Source organism: Podarcis liolepis (assembly GCF_965112155.1).
Source record: "Podarcis liolepis genome assembly, chromosome: 1".
Lineage (NCBI taxonomy): Eukaryota > Metazoa > Chordata > Lepidosauria > Squamata > Lacertidae > Podarcis > Podarcis liolepis.
The window spans coordinates 54,646,803-54,662,624 of NC_139554.1; the positions used below are offsets into that span (position 1 = coordinate 54,646,803).

At 40.4% G+C, this 15,822-nt stretch overlaps 1 protein-coding gene across 6 annotated transcripts in view; it reads left to right on the forward strand.

Annotated features, from left to right (window-relative positions):
- LRRC4C (leucine rich repeat containing 4C) overlaps positions 1-15,822 on the forward strand; it is a 614,900-nt gene that overhangs the window by 504,594 nt on the left and 94,484 nt on the right. For 3 of the 6 annotated variants that reach the window (XM_083464159.1, XM_083464160.1, XM_083464157.1), the window contains one exon: positions 13,298-13,470. The exons of the other annotated variants lie outside the window; for them this stretch is intronic. The gene's annotated coding sequence lies outside the window, so the exon portion shown is untranslated. The remainder of the gene's footprint in view (positions 1-13,297; positions 13,471-15,822) is intronic. 6 annotated transcript variants of the gene reach the window in all.

The window sequence follows — 15,822 nt, forward strand, 5'->3', positions numbered from 1 at the left end:
CAGCCAGAGTTAATCACTTTTTAAAAAACCCATTAATTTTGGTGGGAGAGACTTAAGCATGTGTTTAATTCCACCACTGAAATCAATGGGACTTATTACGAGCATTATTCCTTGGCTGGATGGATCACACTTACCATAAGGACAGTTGCTTGTTGCATTCAGTACTGTATAGTTTGGGGGGGTGCGTGTTAATTTCTGGGTCCTAGTGCCAAGTCTAGTGCCAACAGTTCCTGGATTAACTATTTATTGTTCTTTAGAAAAATGTACATATTTCAAAGAGTTCTGTCCCACTTTCCCCATATACATTGTTGCACAAGCCTCTGTGCCACAAAAGCCCGTGAAAATGGTAGGATTAGCCTGTAACCACCTGTTAGTTTACAGTTTGTTATAATATAGTATGCAAAGAAATTTGGTTTGCAGAAGAGAGGGAGAAAGACAGAACACTGGTTTTAACACTTGTGTACTTTATGTATTGTTATTGTTTCTGTTCATTCATGTCTGATATAGAGGATCATCTCCTGAGAGTCCATACTAGGTGTCATGCAAGAGGCTTAGGCCTCTTACCGTATGTGAGATGAATCAATGAGGTGGCATACTGTAGTGATGTTTAGAGAGAGGGGGTGGGGGAGGGAATGAAATGGATAACTGGGCTTTCTAGAATTGATGCATTGGCTATATCCAATCCAATCCAACTGAAATTCAGGCACATAGGAACCCTAAGGCTTTGAAAAAATGCTGATTATTACTCTTTAGCTTTTCCGTGAGACTTGGTTCTTACATATACAGCAAAGCAGATAATTTATAAAACCATTTCCAGAGGAATATAGTACTTTTACACTATATTTAGACGCTTGCATGTATGCTTGTCCATTTACAAATCATCTCCACCCTCAGCAACAAACATAACTAGTATATCAGAGAGAAGGCAACTTTATATGCAGGGGATTGCTTTATGGTATTTAAGAGCATTTAGACAAGTGGATCCCTCACATACAACCTGAAGTAGTGCAGTCCAAAACTAGCTTTAGCTTCTGACTTTGAGACCCAAGCAATGTGCCAAAAATAAATTTTAAAAATGGAGTTTTCTGTTTTTTGTTTGTTTGTTTGGAAATGCACTTAACCAGGCAGTCTCCTTACATTTTGCTTACTGTGTAAGCATCACAGATACCTAGAAGTTGTTTCAAACATGCCATAATGGTTTTCTCCTATGAAATGAAAGCTGACTTGGGGGGGGGGGGTGAAATTACCAATGCAGCAGCAGCAGCAGCAGCAGCAGCAGCAGCAGCAGCAGAATCAATCCAGTGCTTCACATTTGTGTAGGAGTCTTACACCTGAGATGGAGCTGGGATAATTTGTCTGGAAGGAAAAAGAAGGTTGATCAGTGGAATACGCTGGGATTTAAATCTAGGTCATTACTCAGCCCTTAGTCAGAAAACAAAACAAAACGGTAACTTTCAACAGTGCTGCAGTTGCCATCATGTGTGCTACAGCTTACAAGTCCTAAATCCAGGTGTTGCTTATACTGTATTTCTCCAGAAAGCAGGGTAGGAAACTCAAAGCTGAAATTTTCAGAAGGGTTTGGCTGCCAAAATCAGTCAAGCTAAGGTGAATTATTAATACAGAAGAAATTCTATTATATCTAGGTGATGAAACTGGGGTGAATTCCAAAGGCGCAGACTTAATAGCATTGCACTCAAGGTCAGTGGTTAATGACTGTAAATCTGGAGTGGCTTGATTAGTAATTTCTTACTTCAAATACTCATCATGCATAATGGAATTGGGGTCTAATGCCGTCAATTGTTGGAGATCTGGAACTAGGGTGAGATGTTCACATTTCAGAGAATTAAAATTTGCTGACTGAATCCTCCTTAAAATAGCTAAATAAAAAGTTATTTTAAGAAGCTTCAGCCCCACTCCCCAATTCCTGTGGCTGCAGTTATTTTGCTTGACTTCACATACACACGTGCCTTTTTGTGTGTGGTTTAAAATATTAAACCTAGATTATTCAGTCTGCTTGGACAGATTTCACTATGGAGGATATCTGCATAGCCTTCTGATACAAGAGGCGACACACATTCCCTTCCAATCAATAAATGTGATTTAGCTTAGCTGTGTAGTTGCATGCATGGCTAGATCTGTTTTATATAAAGGCAACAGTTTTGCTGCCTCCCAATTCCTGATAACATTAGGGACGCTTTCGCAATGTTTGTGTGCAGAATTTCTTATTTCTAGTCACCTAGCTTGTGTGTTTTTTTAATGTTTCATTTCCTCAAATGCAAACTATATGTAAGCTGATATGTAAGGGCCACTGATTTGTCCATTCTGATATCTGCCTAAGTCAAAGAAACTGGAAAATTGAGGATAGGTTAACAAGAAGGGAGCAATGTTTTATTTATCATTAAATTTCTATCCTGCCTGAAAGGCGAACAGAGCCAGCCATACACAGTTAAAAACATTGAACATTTTTAAACTTTTGAAAATACATCTAAGCAAAGCAAGTAAGTTCTAAGATGCCCAAAACCATCACATCTGAGCACTAAATACCTGGATGAACAGGAATGTCTTTAGATTTAGACTGAGACTATGTACACACCATACATTTAAATCACATCTCTCCCAGCCCTGCGAAGCTGTGGTTTATGCCTCACAGAGAAGAACCCTTAACAAAATACAGTTTCCAGGATTCTTGGTAGGGAATGCTTTAAATGTATAGTGTATATGTATGTGGGGACAATGCATGTTGCCAAAGGGGGAGTCCCATAATTGGGGCATAACCATGGAGAAATATAGGCAATTTCTACTCTGCTCTCTAGCCCTTAAAGTGGCTTTCAGATTAAAATCACAATATAAGAATAAGAACAATGAGATTCACTTGATTACTGAAACACAGGGGAATTTAAAAAGTCATCCACCTTGAGAGAGGGGAATTGAACCTCTTTTAGGAGTCAATTCTGCAATCTGGGTGCTGCGACCAAGAAGGACTGCTCTTGTGTCTCTGCCAAGCACGTTTCTGAATGTAGTGAAACACAGAGCATTGCCTGGGCAAGTTCACTCTGAATTGTGCCCAGAAATTAACTGGAAGCCAGCACAAATGAAAAAAAAAAAGTGATATACCAGGAACCACTTGGATTGCTGCTTTTTGCAGGATCTGAAGACTCCAAACAATCTTCAAATGTAGACCCACATACAGTAGTCCAATCTGGATGTGACCAGAGCATAAGTGACAATGGCCAGATCTGCAAGACCGGGGAAAGGAAGCAGCTGATAAACATCTCCAGGACATCCACCAGGACTTCCAGGAGCAAACACAAGGTCCAGGCATAAACCATCCAGCACAAACCATAGCTCCAAAGCTAGGTAATCTCTTCTACATTGAAGTGATGAACAGCACCAATGAATTGATTGGATGAAGTCAACATGGAATCCATCAATGTGCCCAGGCAACAGTTCAGGACCTAGGAAAGGAAGCAAGCTAAGATCTTCAACGTACAGAATACCTGTTATGAACATACCATATGTTTTATGTAAGGAACAGCTCTCCCCATATGAAGTGCAATGGACCCTGTGATCATCAACAGAGCCCTCTTTGGGTGCCTCCTCTATGAGAGGTCTGGAGGGTGGCAACACAATAACATGCTTTTCTGTGGTGGCTCCCTGCTTATGGAATGCCCTCCCCAGGGAGGCTCACCTGGTGCCTTGTTACATATCTTGTTACGTTCCACTTCTCCCAGGCCTTTGGCTAATTAAACAATCTATGGGCTTTTAAATGGTGTGTGTGTGTATGGTGGGTGTTCTTTTGGTTTGTTGACTTGCTATGTGGTTATGTATGTTTATATTATAAATCACCCTGTGATTCTTGGATGAAGGGTGGTATAGCAATTTAATAAATAAAATTAAAATAATAATTGTATCCTTTTTGTGAAGAATTGCATTGACCACCATTTCTGAAGAGTGAATCGGTGCTTAAGAGAGGGGTCTCTCCATTTACTGAAACTCATTGCTGGACTCTAACACAAAGATAGGAAAATATAAACTCCAGCATGGATTAGTACTTTGACAAAACCTCCCTCTAGTTTCTTGGAACTTTTCTTGCTCCACAAAAGGGATGTATTTTGCTTCATTCCTGGCACTTCAAAATCTATTCCAAATTTCAGTGCGTGCAGGATTTTGAGTTTCACATAATATTAGTTTATGCTACTTGTGCATATTGTTGGCTACATTCAAGTAAGAATTTCCAAAACAACCACCATTCATTCATACTAATAAACTGAAATGAGATGCTAAAATGCTTCTATTTTACTTTATATAGAAAGTGTTGGGTGATTCTCCCTCTCCTTCCCCATTCCCTGCAAGCTAAAGTAGTTCAAGATCCTGTTTGCAGTTTTTAAATCACTGAAGTCAATAAACTTTTGCCTGCTGTTCACAATAAATAGGCTTGCCCATACGCTGAGTTCTGTAATGAATCATTGCTTACAGTACTAAATGGTTCTGTCAAAGAAGTATGCCCATCATTGCTGATACTGTATGGAATCTTGAGCAACAAAAGCTTGTGCTGTGCAGCTAATGGAAATTATTCATAAGTGTCCCCTGTTGATCAGATGTTTGGAAGTGTAGGACTTCTTGTTTAGTCTCTCTGCCACTGTGAAATCCAGATGGCTATACTCTCTGCAGCATCGCTTTAGCCATGAAGTTGCAGCTGTCCATGAATGTGTAGCAATATAAATGTTTTAGTGATGAGCTGATTGCTGTGAATTCACTCTTGGTAACTCCAAATGCCCTAAAACTCTGTCAGAATGCATTTTATTTTGGAGAATAAATATGTTGCTGCACTATTTGCTGGCTGGTAATAGTGCCCTTAAAGTTTGTGATTGTTGCCAGTCTCCCAAGATGGGGGAAAATGGAAGGGGAAGCAAAACACAGTAGTAAGTGAACAGCACAAGCAAGTGTATAAAAGAAGTTGTCATCAGTAGGAGATCTGGAGGGGTGCATTACATACAGTGGTACCTTGGTTTTCAAACTTAATTCATTCCGGGAGTCCGTTCGACTCTCGAAACCGTTCGAAAACCAAGGTGCGGCTTTCAATTGGCTGTTGGAGCTTCCTGCACTCACGCGGAAGCCGCGTTGGATGTTCAGCTTCTGAAAAACATTCACAAACCGAAACACTTACTTCTGGGTTTGCAGTGTTTGGGAGCCGATTTGTTTGGAAGCCAAGCAGTGGCAAAGCTGCATGCTCCACTACTGGGGGCAGAGAGCAGATGGAGGCATGGTGCGCACCCCAGGGGCGTGGTATGCCACCCGTGGGGGTGTGGCACCTGGCACTTGGGGGGGGCATGGCATGTGTCGGGGGGGAGCCGCAATGGCATCCTACAGTGGTTCTGGGGGCGGTCCGCTCGCTCTGCACTCCTGTTCCTCCACCAGTGGAGCCAAACCGTTTGAGTACCAAGGTACCACTGTATTTGTTTGGGTCAAAGAATGACAAAGGGCACTCTAAGATCTTTGCTCAACTCGGGGGAAAAGGCATTTACACAGATTCGAGCAAATGCTTAGTTTTATAAGGCTGCACTGCTGAGGGAGCATCAAAAAAGAACAGGCATAACTGTCACAAAGAAAAAAGAAGCTGTTATCACATGTTGGGTGAACAATATGCCCAGTGACATGGGCCAGATGGTATTTTTCAGGGAATGTTAGTTCTGGGCTTCCATATCACTCTGGGCTTTACTGAACACATAGCCTATAGGCCCTGGAGCATTCAATAAATAATAAATTCAAATGTGTAAGCATCTAGGAAAAATGTGAATGAACAGCATAATTTTTAAAGGAGAAATCAGGCTAGATCATTTTGAAAATGTGCAGCTGGAAAGTACTGCTGGCATGTGTGGATTTAAGTGCTGTCTAGCCCAGTCCTGTGCACTAGTTTCTTGCTTTATTTATCCACAGAAGTTGCATTGCTCTTTACAAAGTGGTTTATAATGTAACGAGTACAAAAGTAATAATCAGTGAAAGCCAATAAAATAGCAAAACCACAACAATGCAGCTGAATATCTCCGAGCTCTGAAAGATTCACAGATAAGCCAGAAATTATCGGATGAAATTATTTTTACAATACAGAATAAAATGTTCACATAAAAAGGGTAACCACAATGATTGTTTATGGGATTTTTTCGCCACCCATAATGCCATGTATATTTAACTCGTGCTTTAGGTTTAACAAATGTACAGTGGGGGATGGGAAATATGACATCTGACATTTTATCCCCTACACGTATCTTTAGTCTTTATTTACCTCCTGCTTAGATTTTTATAAGGTCACCCAGATGCCAGTGTGATGTGTGACCTTATAAATTATTATTATATACATATTTAATAAAAAACCTCAACTATATTAAATGCCAAAGCCATGTATCACAGAATAGTTCTATTAGAGATTTCCCACCACCACCCTAAAAAGAATGATTGAGTGTGAAAATTGTGAACATGAGTAAGATAAACAGCGTAGTCATGCAAAGTTTATTAAAAGGGGAAGGAGGGGTTGGAGCAAGAAAGCAATATTTCAAAAACATCTCTATTTTGAGAGCATGGGCAAACCCCCTTCTGCCCCCCCCCAGCTCTCCTTGGAAGAAAAGGGGGTATTCCTTTCCAAAGCCATCTATTGGAGTGTTATAGAGTATGGTCAAAGTCACATGTGCATTTATGTCACTTGGTCACTTATATCTCCATGACTTCTACTGCAGAGAGGAGCCCAAAATTTAATTCCCTCTTTTTCTCCAGTGTGTTTGTGGTGATGTTGTTCCTTGTAAATTCCTCATCTTTTGGCTCTTTCCGCAGTTGGGTTTGGCAAAATAACAGCTCAGTCAGAGTCAGTGCAGTGGCCGTGTCACATTTCGTGTGCTTTCTGTGTGACTCCAAACAGCACACTGCTCGTAAACAATTGGTACAAGAGGGCATTGATACTTGTTCCTGATATACTGATCTTTATTTACTGCTTGCAAAAAAAGGGGGGGGGTTACATGTATCTCTGCCTGTAGTCTGAAGTGCAACTGCCTAAGATTGTACTGCCTAAGTCTGCATATGCTGGTGAGGCCTCAGATGTCAAAGTTAAAACAAGATTTCATTTTTGCCCCTTTATTTGTTTACCTGCGTACATTATGACCTATATAGCCACTATAATCTGCATCCTGATTTTATGCATCTTTATATTATTTCCTTTTCTGAAGGAAAAAGATACCTGTTTCTTTTCCCTCAAAAAATATGTTGCTCAAGCTCAGGCTTCTTAATGAAAGGATGTTGCTATTTTTGCTGGAGGTTTTAATTTAGATCAGCACCCTTCCCTTGGATTTAGTTACACTTGCAAAGAAGCTAAAGGCCTTGTCCATGTGAGAGGTTGCCACACCTATGATGACTACCTTTGTTTATTGCCTCTCTGATATGGCCCAGTTTCCAGCAATTGTCATGACGCTCATATAGTCAACTACTCCCTGATAATAACATATGTTATTGGCATTCCATGTCTGGGCTACTATGCAAGGCATAGAATTATTACCTCTAAGAAGTAATTAAGTTGGCATGCTTATTTGAATGACTTGATCTTTGTTTGGAGTGGTCTCCATCATAGAGCTTCTCCTTGATCTGAGCACTTGGCTCATTTACTTCTGCTTTGCAAGGTTTTGAGTTCTCTGTCATAGATGGATTGCCTTTCTAGACCATGACCCTCTTAGCCCCCCCCCCCCAGTATCTTCCATCTGTAAAATAGTTTTCTAGAGTATCTTCTAATGCTGAATTCATGTGTTATATAAATAGGTTGTACAGATGACAACGAATGGTCTGTCTCCGAGATCATCTGATTGAGTCAAGTGGTTTTTAGTTTTTGCATATGGTGGTCTGGATTGTGGGAGGTTGATCTTTGTCAGCCTTGTATCGTATAGGTTTTTTCCCATGGTGGTGGTAGACTTTTGAGTACTTGTAGCTGTGTTTTCTGTTGGCTCCTCCAATGTATGGCTGGATTCCATTGTTGTTTTGCACACACACCCTTGATGCAATCTACAAATCAGCTCCTACCTAACTCAAGAGAAGCTTTCTGTGTATATCAGTTGATGTGGTCAATAACAAAATGCATTATTCCAGTGTTGTGGCAGAAGAGAAATTTTCATTTCAGGTGGCTCAGCAACCATATGCGTGAATTGAGTCAAATGGGACTTACTCCCTGGCAAGTTGTTATCGGATTGCGGCCTTAGTTAGTTTACTTTTTAACAGGTAAATCATTGAGATAATCAGTGCTTTTTTCTATAAAAAAATTGTTGTGGGGTACTCATTTTGTATTCAAGAAAATCACCATTTTATAGTTCAATTTGGGAAAAATAAATACACTAAATGGACACAAGTACAAAGATTCACAAAATGTTTAAGGGTATGCATACCCCTGCATACCCCCAGAAAAAAACACACTGGAGATAACCATTAAAAGAATGCAATAGCAATTGTGTTCCCAAGGCATTCATTATCACAGGTGGGCCAAGTGTTGTTGTGTTCAGAACAGGTCCATCTTGCAGGCTTCCTACAGACTTTTGGTTGGCCTCTGTGATAGATGGGCCATGGGCCTAATCCTGCAGGCTAGCTCTATGTTCTTATATTTTTATTCAGAGGCATACTTTATGACAGGTTTGAGCAGACTTCAGGCTTGACCGTTCTACTTTATTTTTTTGCTGAAACCTCAATATCTACCAACTAGAGCCAGGTGCAAAAGCCATAGTTAGGATTAAAGAATGGGGTGCCTCTGAGAACACTCTGAGCATATGATTTGGTTTACAATGCAAAAACTGAACTGATCTCACAGTCCTTTCACCCAAAAATCAACTCCTGGGTGTTAATTTTGCTTTATTATAATTAAGACTAATAATTGCTATTTATATAGCAGGAATACCATGAAAGTCTTAGAATCATAGTAGTAATTTTGTAGATCCCTCTTTAATGTTACTTGTCTGTTATATACCCTTATTGCTGGTGTAGTGCACATTCCCTGTGACTGTGCAATAAACACTCTGATGCTCTTCATGAAAATCAAGTGTATCATTGGTGCCTGAACTGCCTGTTTACATGTAACCCAGTCCAGAACCAATGGAATTCTGTATGTAACCCATGGAATTTCAGTCTCTGCAGTTTGTTACCTTATTGTTTTATTATTAGTTTATATAGAGGTCAGTTTGCTACAATATACACATAGAAAACAATGTGCTACCCAGTTGCTTCATTTTATTTCTTCTCTGCGAAGGCTTGAATTTCTGTGGTCTGTGAAGGATATTTGATGCTGTATGAATGTTTTTGCAATCCTCATTCTGGTAATCAATGAGATGTAAAATTGCAGCAGTTCCATGCTGCCTAGAGCCTATGCTGACAAACCTCATTTGGTTTGTCAGAAGGCATAAACCACTCATTAGACCACATCATTAGCTCAGTTTCCTTCTAATGTGAAGGAAAAGTGAACCAGGCCAGCTCTTAAGGTGATGATTTTTTTTTCTTGCTTTTGTAACTTTAGAATAGCTGCAGTGATAGTGTAACCTGAATCTCAACATGGTCAGGAGCATCTGAATTAAAAACTGTCCCTTTGAGGAAAGAGTAATGTCCTGAATTTGGAAGCTATTGACCGGAACTTGAATAGTTTGCACCGAAAATGCTTTAGGATTATACCCTATTCTCCAAAGTTTGGAATGCTTTTTAACCCATTTTGTAACTTTACAACACATTTCAAGGTTGAAGCCTGCCATGGCTCCAGCCCAGACCACCACAACAGAGGATTTTACTTGTGAGTAAGGAAGATATCTTTATTGAGACAGAGAAGAGATACAAGTTCAGCCATGGGTATCAAGTCACAGCTAGGCTAGAGGCAGTGATGAAAGTGTAGTCCAAGATCAGGACAAGGTGCTTAAAACTGCACAGCAGCAATGGAGCTCTCCCAACAGGTTGGCACATCCACTCACCAAGCTTCTAAAGATGGAGCAAGGCAAGATTACTCATTACACTCTCATGTCTTGCAGGACTGTTAAACATGCAGGTGTTCACTGTTTTGGGGGGACATATCTGTTGCAGTGGGTCCTGGGTGAACAGGATGTTCCTCTACCCCTAACAGTTGGTGGCTTCTAGGGTGCTATAAACTATAGCTCTGTAAAGTCAGGACCATTAATGAACCTCAGTTCGCAGGATTGTTAAAGTGGTACAATGCTGCTTTAAATGTACATTGTGGGTGTGACCTAGAAGGTTAAAAAATGACATGAGGTAAAACTGAGCTCCTCCCAGATGGCTGGTGCTTCTCAAGTTATGCGCATGGCTCCCATGACACAAATGTAACATATGGCGTATTCCTACCCCCCCCCCCACTGCATCTCTGAAAAGTATCTAGTGTGCCCTGTCGAAAGCCTGGTTGTGACTAACCATGCACAATGAATAATTGTACTAAGAAATGCCAGCATAGCCTCCATAAGTTGTAATTTTTGGTCAAATGATTCATAAGTCATTACAAATGAAGAATAATATTTGGATATTATAACTGATCATTTCATGAAAACACATCAACCGGGACAAATGGCTGAATTCATTGCATAAATACTTTGATTACTTTGCTCAGACTACTGAAGCAAAATGACACAGAAAGATGTTCAGGCATATGGAGATGCTGGGCGGGATTCAGCTGTCACAAGGGCTTCCCCTTGCACAATGGGGATTCCCCCCCCCCATCTTTACACCTCCTGAATTGGCTCTAGAGGGGCCATGAGATCCCCTGGAATAGTGTGAAGGGGAGAAGAGGGGGAATCAGTTGGTCTGGCAAGCCAAAATGCTTGCCCTGATGCACCGTTCACCTTAGTGTGGTATTAAATTCCATTGAAGTTAATGGTCATAGGTAACTTAGGCTCATTAATTTTAATGGGTTTACACTGGGCAAGACTTAGTTGAATACAACCTTTTTAGCTCTTAAGCACCCTGCAAATTTTTATAGTATTTATAGACCATTTCTCAAACCGTTTTTATTTCTTCCAGCCCCTTAGCCTGTCATTTCTTTTGTGTAAGAGCAGTATTCTGTGCTGTTTGTAGTGCAACATTGCAGTGACCAAGATCTAAGTTTTGTTTTCTTAATGGCTTCTGCTTCACCTCTCCCTTGCACTGAAAGAGGAAAGTTCATCATGTATATTTCTAAATGAAACCTTGATGCTACTGTTGTTGAAGACCTACTGAAACTGACCTAGTCATGTTTGGTGATGCTTTATTTTTAGGAGGTTTTAAAAGGCCACAGTCCTTTATACACATCCATAAACTGCTCATCTGACCACATTATTAGCTCAGTTTCTTCCAAAAGTTAAATGGAACCAGGCTAGTGGTTAAGGTGATGTTTAATTTGGTTTAGGATCTTCAGACACAACATGAGAATGGTGGGGGAAAGTATTTTTTATAGCAATATGTTTGTATTTTACCACCACTAAAATCCCTATTTTACTCTTATATAGATGTGCACTGTGCTCCACAGTAAAGCAGTTACTGCGTATATAGTGTGAGGGGAAAGCCTAAGTGTATTACAGATCAATCCTATGGATCTTCACCAACTGCACTGATGTAAAGAAGCAGTTTTTGTTACAGCCTATGGTATATAAAGCATCCCCATATTAATTTCTATAAAATACTGAAACCCCTTTAATTTGCTCAAAGTTTAATGACAATTAGGATATAACTGTTATGTCTCTACAAGGCTCAAACATACAAGATTGGCATAAGGACCTTCATGTCCCTAAGCCTCCCCTTGTCTGGCATCTGACAAAGTCAGAGTCAGAGTATAGAAAAAAACAGATGATGTTTCACTGAACTACGACCCTACATCAGGATTCTTGGGCTTTTGGGTGTCAGATATGCCACAATACCTCACCTTTGTCTCACACCATTGGAATCAAGTAATATTCTTGTGTGGGACAACTGGTAAAGCAGTAGTAATCCAGTCCTACTGCCAACATGAAGGGACCAGTTGGGACCATGCCCCAGCATTGCGACTCCCATAAGATGCTGTGTGTAAAACAAAAAATTCAATACCTTCAGCACTGTTGTATTTCTACTTATAGACTGGTGGAATTTTCAGAATTATGTGTCTACTGTTGCCCTCTATTGGACAAGCTGTTAAAAAACTATTACTTGTCTTGAGAAAATTATGCTGTGACATTTGTTCTACAGACTTTAATGGGAGTAGGTCTGGTCATATCCATTTGGATACTATAGACACAGAGAATTCAGAAGTCATATTAATGAAAGTCATATTTCTTCCATTATTGGTGTTGGTTTAACATTACCCTAAAACCACTAGAGTTTTTTGAGACCCAGAGAAGAGTCTATGTTAGAGAATCCCATGTATGAAGCTAGCTCAGTTCAGATTAGATGGGCACCAATGATCTGCCATGACAACTTTTCTCCTTTGAAAATAATAAAGCAGTTCCCAATAAGGATGGAGGGGGAATTTGGTAGGCTTTTTACAGCAAATTGACTCAGTCCAATGGGCCAGAATTTGCTTGCAGTTGGAAATGCAACACCCAGTCAGAGTTTGCAATGCCATTTTGGTGTGCAAAAATTGCTCTCAAAATTATGGGTTGCATCTGACAAAGTCATTGTTCCCTCTGGACAACTTGCAATCATGCAGTGGAACTTTCCCTCCCTCTCTCCCCTCCAGGGGCACGTGGGGAGAGGAGAGGGAAGGGAAGTTCCATGGTGGGAACAGAAGTCATTCTCCATTGAACAATCTGAATTTGGGGTGAAATGTGTACAATTATGCAGTTAATAATGCATGCAGTTTAAATGCAAACTTTCCAAAATCAGTTCCAAGCTTCAAACACAGAGCAGGCCTATTTGTTAGTGCCAGCAAAAATGAAACAGGACAGACCTAAGCTGATCTGTCCATCTCGAGTTTTCAGTAAGACGACTGCAAGCTGGGTTTAATGAGACAAAAATTGCAGTCATTTTGCACCCCCATTTTTTTCTCAGAAGCTCCATGGCCTCTATATTTCTCATACTCAGACGACAGGTTTCTCCTGGTAAACCATGAGTTGCAGACCATTGAGTTCTGTTTGACTCCCACCTCCTTTCGGTAGGTTTTACTTGTGAAGAGCTATCTCACTGATTGAAAGGCCACCACAGCTATTGAGGTCGCTTGTCACGAGGGGGCTCTGCTATGGGTTCCATAGCAGCTTCCTCTTTTCTTGAATGAATGCAGCAGTCATTCAGTGTCCCTGCTGCCCACGTAATACTGAATGAAATATTCTCTTCATATTTTAAACAGATTGAGACTATGAAGAAAGACTGGCAGTTTGTAACAAGAGGGTTGGCTTCTATTTTGCTGGCCCCAAGAAAGAAGTCCTTTGTCTGTGTAACTCAAGCAGATAGACTAACCACTAGAGCACCTGCATTATTGTCCAGGAACGGAGAAGGGCAGAAGATGGACTAGGTATTCTGGTAGGTTTATTTTCCATCTCTTAACTATTTATGTGAAATCCATTTTTGCTTTGCAAAAAATGCAGTGTCTAGGAATGTTCTTTGTGAAGGAATGTTTATGATCATACAGTGAATCCTTGAGTGAGATTTTTTTGGCTTCAGAGCCTTTTACCACAACTTCAGAAGAAGATAGCGGAAGTCCAGTTTTGCAGACAAATCCTGTGTGTGAACAGAATTGGAAGTAAGCCCCATGGAGTTTCTGGCTGGACAGGAATATGGCACATTTTGAAATGGCACAAGAAGATGAAGCGGCTATTTCATTTTGCTTCATAGTTGTGCGACTCTTCAGCAATTGAAGTTCTGGTGGTGGTAACAGCACCAGGCTCATCTCTGCTAGGAATGCACAATCTGCTTCTTTTTTTAAAAAAGAAGTCCTACATTTTTATCCAACTGTGTTTAGCAGTTGGGGAGGGGGAACATTCAGTGCAGGCTTAAATGAACCCTCTTGTTTATGACTTATTTTCAAATGAAGGCTAATTTTTTATAACACTTATTTTTAAATTATAAGGATGTGTAGTACTGTATATAAAGAGAGCTTTAGGATCATGGTGGTTAAAAAATGTAATACAAAAACCTCTTAATTCGTGCAGTTTCCACCACCTGAATTATCATTCTTGGTGATTTTAGCTCTTGCGACAGTGATTCTTTGTGGTTGTCAATGTGAGCTCAGTTTTTGAGTTTCTAGGATTAGAGATCCTGTTGGAATGCAGAAAGCTGCTGAAAGAAGGCAAAAACAATAAAAATAAAATGGAGGCATATATGATGATGATGATAGGATGGATTTCTCTAAAGATCCTGTTATAAGTGAAACAGAGAATACATAAATATTGCCATAATGTGTTGGAAAATCTGACATTTTATTTTGTGAAATTATTTTTCTTTGTTTCTTCCTCTTACTTGTTTTCAAATCAGCTAGTCAGAACTGAGGAGTTAGTAAGACAGGTGCAAAGCTGTCCCATAAATTCACTAGGTTAAACATGCTGGACCACAAACCACTCCTTAATACTCCTCACTCATTGCTCCCCCTTTCACTAGTGAACTTCACAGTGTCGTACAAAGACAAGCATAGCAGGAGTGAGAAAACCCCAAGAAGCAAAAAAAAAGTTGTGTCTTCTCTCCAACCTATTAATGTGAATTTTAGCAGTCCATCTCAGAAACCCATTGTGAATGTCCAGGTCTTTTAATAGCATAGATGTGCCTCAATTCTTAAAGTAACCATTAATTGTGATAATAGCCACAATCCAACAGAAAAACATACTGGCATGCAACACCATCCCAAGTCAGTAGAGACCCATCTTTCCCTACATGGCACGTTTGTAGCAGGCTGTTTTTCTGATGGTGAACCTCATTGACTAGTGATTCAGGGCAGAGCTTTCTTGGTGGTGGCAACCCATCTGTGGATTTTCCTCTTCCTCAGGGCTTTTGGAAGAGGTGGATGTGTTTTCGGTCATGGGTGTTGCCTTCTGCTGTAGTGCTGTGATGGCATGAATTTAAAACCATTATTTAAAATAATGGTTAAGATTGTAAACGTTTTTTATTATTATTGAACCCATTGAATGGTATTTTGTAAACCTCTCACGTCCTAACCAGTGAAGGGTAGTTTTTCTAGTCTAGTCTAGTCCTGTCACTGAATGTGAATTCAGATGACAGAAACCTCAGTCTGTGTGTTTACGGGCAGGGAAGTTCTCTGAAGCCTATGATCATTCAGTTGTACACAACATTACTAATTCTCTGTGTCAGCTATGGAGGAAATGTAGCAATTTCAAACTTCTGAGCAGGTACCATGTAGTTAGTAAATCTGAGTACCAGCCCTTGAAGAAAAAGAAATGTGTGTGTGTGTGTGTGTAATTTTCTGCTCAAGGAAACACACATCTGGGATTCTTCTGTTATTGTTGGAAGTAGCAAATGTGAGCAGGACTGAGGTGAAAGGGCTATTTGAGATGAACTGTGACTGCCTCAATTCTCCTTTCAGCAACTCAAGCAGAGGTAATGGCACAGTCAAGCATTCCTGTGCTGAACACCTGCACTATCCCAGCAACCACTGTGTGACTTACCAATTTGCCTTTCAACATCTAATCTCAGTTTATGCACTTTCCCTTCACTCCCATCAGCCACCTGTGCTGCCCAATACTCTGGCCAATATTGATGACCTATTTGGTCTTGCGGTGGGGGGGAAGGGGCACAAAAATGGAGCCCAAATCACTAGTGCTCCCCCCATTCCGAACTTTCTTAATAGGAGAACAGTGCTTCTGTGCACAATCCCCCCCCCCATGTATCTCCCAGCTGATGCACTGGACTTGGCTCCAAGCCCTT